The sequence below is a fragment of the Bidens hawaiensis genome, unplaced genomic scaffold (genome assembly GCF_021521415.1).
Source record: "Bidens hawaiensis isolate Kalapana, Puna unplaced genomic scaffold, B.hawaiensis_p1.1 tig00028297_1, whole genome shotgun sequence".
Lineage (NCBI taxonomy): Eukaryota > Viridiplantae > Streptophyta > Magnoliopsida > Asterales > Asteraceae > Bidens > Bidens hawaiensis.
This window is the reverse complement of record NW_027494618.1, coordinates 679-5,205: the sequence shown is the minus strand read 5'-3', so window position 1 is coordinate 5,205 and position 4,527 is coordinate 679. Positions and strand designations below refer to the sequence as shown.

The following is a 4,527-nucleotide window of genomic DNA, read 5'->3' as shown; positions in this document are numbered from 1 at the left end:
TTAGCCAAAACTTAAAATTAACTAGAGAACAATACCAATAACGAATTTTACATTGATCCTCGATAACTTATTGTTACTTAATATATGAACTAGGCGTACTTGGTGGTTCTTAGCGTAGTTGCAAGCTCATAGATTGTCTTCATTTACACATATTGCATACGGACTGAGGTGAGTTTCGTGCTGCACTTTTTACTTAAACTTTTTGGGCTGGATACATGTTGGTTTTACTTATGGTGTGATACTTATCAAGAAGTGTTTTACTGCTAAATTTTGTCCCAACTTTTACACAATCATTAGCCCGACGGAATGGGCCAAAGGCTTGTATGGGTAGTACTATTTGGTAGACCCCACGCACAGTGACCCTATGTTGGGTAAACCACACTGAGATCTGCGGATCGTTGCGGCATATAACCTACGTGTTTGATTATTGCTTTTAGCAGGGTGATAGTCCGGGACAATTTAACTTCTAGTATGAGTTAGGGATACTTATGCTAGTTACAGGTTCATTGTGGACTTGATTGATGTGCACCATGCTTTATACTTACATACACGCAAACTTGCGCGCTTTTATAAATGAACTATTTTATGTGTATGTGAGCTAAACTCACGAACTCACTAACTTTTTAGTTGACACTTTTTAGCATGTATTCAGGTATCTTGTGGATAGTGATTTGGATTAGCATTGTAATGAGCATGACTAATGATAGAGGCATAATTCGAGCAAGAACAAAGAAGATTAGATGCCAATAAGATTAGTAGAACCCAACACGGATTGCAGAAGTGTCACAGAAGAGATAGTTGTGTAGTTACACATTGTCATAAATATTTAGTACAAATATTGTAACTTACCTTTATCAATAATATTCCGCTGCTTACACATGGTACCAATTTGTCCATAAAACTCCTAGGCCCCCATGACAGATTGTGACAGATGAGTAATCTAATAACATTTCATGTACAATCAAATGAAATATTCTAACTAGGTATTAAAGCGAGTTCAAGTAGCACTTCATGTTAACATAAAAAAACAATAATAAAAAAACATTGTTAGTTTTACCTTGATGGTACTTGGTCCCAAAGGGTTGTAAGCCTTGAACGGACATAGTTTTATAAGGTATGAGAACAAGGTGATCAATGCATGTCCTATTGTCATCCTAAATTAACTAGACTTGAGTTTTATAATTTGAAACTATTATACATCTCTTATCTTATTCAGAGAGAAGTTCTTAGACCTATGCATATTGATTCAAATGCCTGATCTTATTTTACAGGTAGTGGAATATTTTGTTACCTCTCGGATACCAAATTGGGAAGAAAATGATCACTCACAATTGTATGCACTATGAACATCATTTTTTCCCAATTGATATCCATTTCCCCAAACTATTGGATATATGCCATCCTTCGTCTACTCACCGGCTTCAGCGTTGGCGGGATTGGTATTTATACCTTTGTCCTCGTCGTTAAACCCGTTGGACCTACCAAGCGCGGTTTTGCCGGCATGTACACCTATTTTTACTCAACTGGGATAGCTTTTCTCTCAGGCATAGCTTACATGTTTTAGTGATGGCATTATTTGTACATTGCTTCTACCATGCCTTCAATCATCTTTCTTGTTTTCATGTTCCCTTTAATTCCTGAATCCCCTCGTTGGTACCTCCTTTGAGGAATAACCGCTAAAGCCATGAAGATCATGCTCAAGATTGCAAAAACCAATAGAAAACACATTTTTGAATATGTGCACCTAGTCCTAAACAAGGAAACCAAGAGTTATGATCATAAGAGTTAGAAAATGAAGGAACAAAAGAAATTGTCACTAGTTCAATAATAGACGTGATCAAGTCACCATTAACAAGAAATTGTTTTTTCTTCTTATTGGAATCAACTTTGCAAGCGCCATCGTGTACTATGGATCAAACTTAAATGCCACAAACCATAAAACCAATATCTAGTGTAACGTGCTACTCAGCTGCAGAGATGCCAACATATCTTTTGACTGCAATATTAATATATAGGTTTGGTAAGAAGCCATTAGGAATTGGAACACAATGGTTTAGTGGGATCTTTTGCCTTATAGGAGGCTTGATGAGAAACCTAGGAACTTGGAAGGTAATGCAAACAATGCGTGGAGTTTTGGGAATATATATGGGCTGGTCGGGACTTATAACTTATTATACGTATATGGGATGGAATTGTTTCCAACTGAAGTCAGAAGCACGACGCTTGGATCAGCACAACAAGTGGGGAAAATAGGAGCTATACTAGTACCTTTCGTGGTAGTTACGGATGCTGGTATTTCTTTTATGATGTTTGGGGCAAGTGGAATTGTAGGTGGTATTCTTATCGTTTTCTTGCTGGAAACATTGAATAGGCCGTATATGATATACGGCCTATTCAATGTTTCCAGCAAGAAAACGATAAGAATACCACCTACAATTCCACTTGCCCCAAACATCATAAAAAAAACAAGTTTACGATACTTGCATAAATGATATTGTTATGAAGAAATTAAAACTATTGATTATTGGTATGTGTTTCAAATGTTAAGGTTTAATCTTAATTCCTAGAAGCTTTATCTTTTATTGTACTGTGCTATAGAGCTAGTGGGTCACTTCTTGGTTGAGTTCTTAAGCACAAACTATTTCATAATATAGGCAAAGTTAAAATACAAAGTAAAACAAAAATGAAAAGGGTGAGAAGGAATCTAATCCATTGATATTTTGATATTTACATAATTTGAATACCATTAATCGTATTTTTGTAAATCATATAAAATGAAAAAAAAAAGTTGAGTAATATTTGGATATACACTATGGCTCAAAGTTTTACATTAAATAGTAGAATATGTTGATAAGTATGTAATTATATGACATCGTGAGAAACTTTTTTAATTGTTGACAAGTTTATTATGTTTTTTATCAAATAAATAAAGCGTTAGATATGTAACTAATGGGAACATCAAATTGTAAACATATTATTTAAAAAACTTGTACATTTCAAACCGTCCATCTTACATGGAAAAAAATTATATTGAAACGTCTACAAAAATAAGCTCGTTTAAATGGGTATGCTCGAATTTTTTTAATCATATTTTTGTAAAACATATAACATTAAAATAAAGAAAAAATTACAAATTTTGTCCTTTTGAATTACATAAATTATGGAATGGGTTCTTTTTTCAAAAATAGTTTCAATCTTTGTCCTTTATTTGCATGTTTGTCATGGTTTTCGTTCTTTAAGCTAACACCCGTTAACTATTCCCGTTAACTAGCCCCATGTGCATAAAACATGAGGGGCATAAAGGTCTTTTCCCCTGCCACTTCTCTTTCCTCCTGCTACTCATCTTCTTTATAATTCTCAAACCCTAATCCGCAAATTCTTCCCAATGATCCTCGATTTGAAGCAATGGATGAATATTTTTTTCTGTTAATACTTGGTTTGTTTTTATGATTCGGCTCTCTCAGTTAACTGTCGGTTAATACTTCCCCTTTGTGCTTCAACACTAATCTTCTCATCAGAGTTTTCTTTTTCCGGACACCTCTTCTCGCCGGCCGTTTCCTCGTCTCCGGCCGGTCTCGTTCAATCTCACCGATTTCGGAGCTGTCGGAGATGGAATTACGGTTAATACATTGGCTTTTGAGAAGGTGGTGTTTGCCATATCGAATCTAGGGAAGAAAGGCGGTGGTCAACTCAATGTTCCCACCGGAAAATGGTTGACTGCACCGTTTATTTAACCAGTCGTATGACTTTGTTTCTTGATCTAGATGCTGTGATACTTGGTACTTTACAAAATCTGTTTCTGATTTTAATTTGGTTAAATTATGCATCTTTTGGCAAGTTAGGGTTTGGGTTAGAGGATAATTGGGGATGTATTAACCGATAGTTAACTGAGAGAGCCGAATCATAAAAACAAACCAAGTATTAACAGAAAAAAAATATTCATCCATTGCTTCAAATCGAGGATTCATTGGGAAGAATTTGGGGATTAGGGTTTGAGAATTATAAAGAAGATGAGTAGCAGGAGGAAAGAGAAGGGGAGGGGGGAAAAGACCTTTATGCCCATCATGTTTTATGCACATGGGGCTAGTTAACGGGAATAGTTAACAGGTGTTAGCTTAAAGGACGAAAACCATGGCAAACATGCAAATACAGGACAAAGATTGAAACTATTTTTGAATAAGGACCCATTCCATAATTTATGTAATTCAAAAGGACAAAATTTGTAATTTTTTCTTAAAATAAAAAAAAGATAAAGTTGAGTTAAAAGTGGGTAAACATGAGGGGTCAAAGTTCTAACTATTTATTAAATTAACAAAATTTGAGTAAAGTTGAGCTACCATATTTGTAATTATATTTGTTGAAATCAAATAAACGTGGGTGGATTATGTTTAAAGACTATTTTGCCCTTTATATACATGTACCTTATGCATTGTAAATTATAAATCCCTTAAAACAAACGTCTTAATGTATTATATGTAGTATATATGTATAAAATTAGAGATTAATTTATGAAATGATATTTTTAGG

The 4,527-nt window shown here is 34.5% G+C and overlaps 1 pseudogene; it reads left to right on the top strand.

The window, feature by feature from the left end:
- Positions 1-914: 914 nt before the first annotated feature.
- Positions 915-3,734, top strand: LOC143576785 (organic cation/carnitine transporter 4 pseudogene; annotated as a pseudogene).
- The last annotated feature ends 793 nt before the right edge of the window (positions 3,735-4,527 follow it).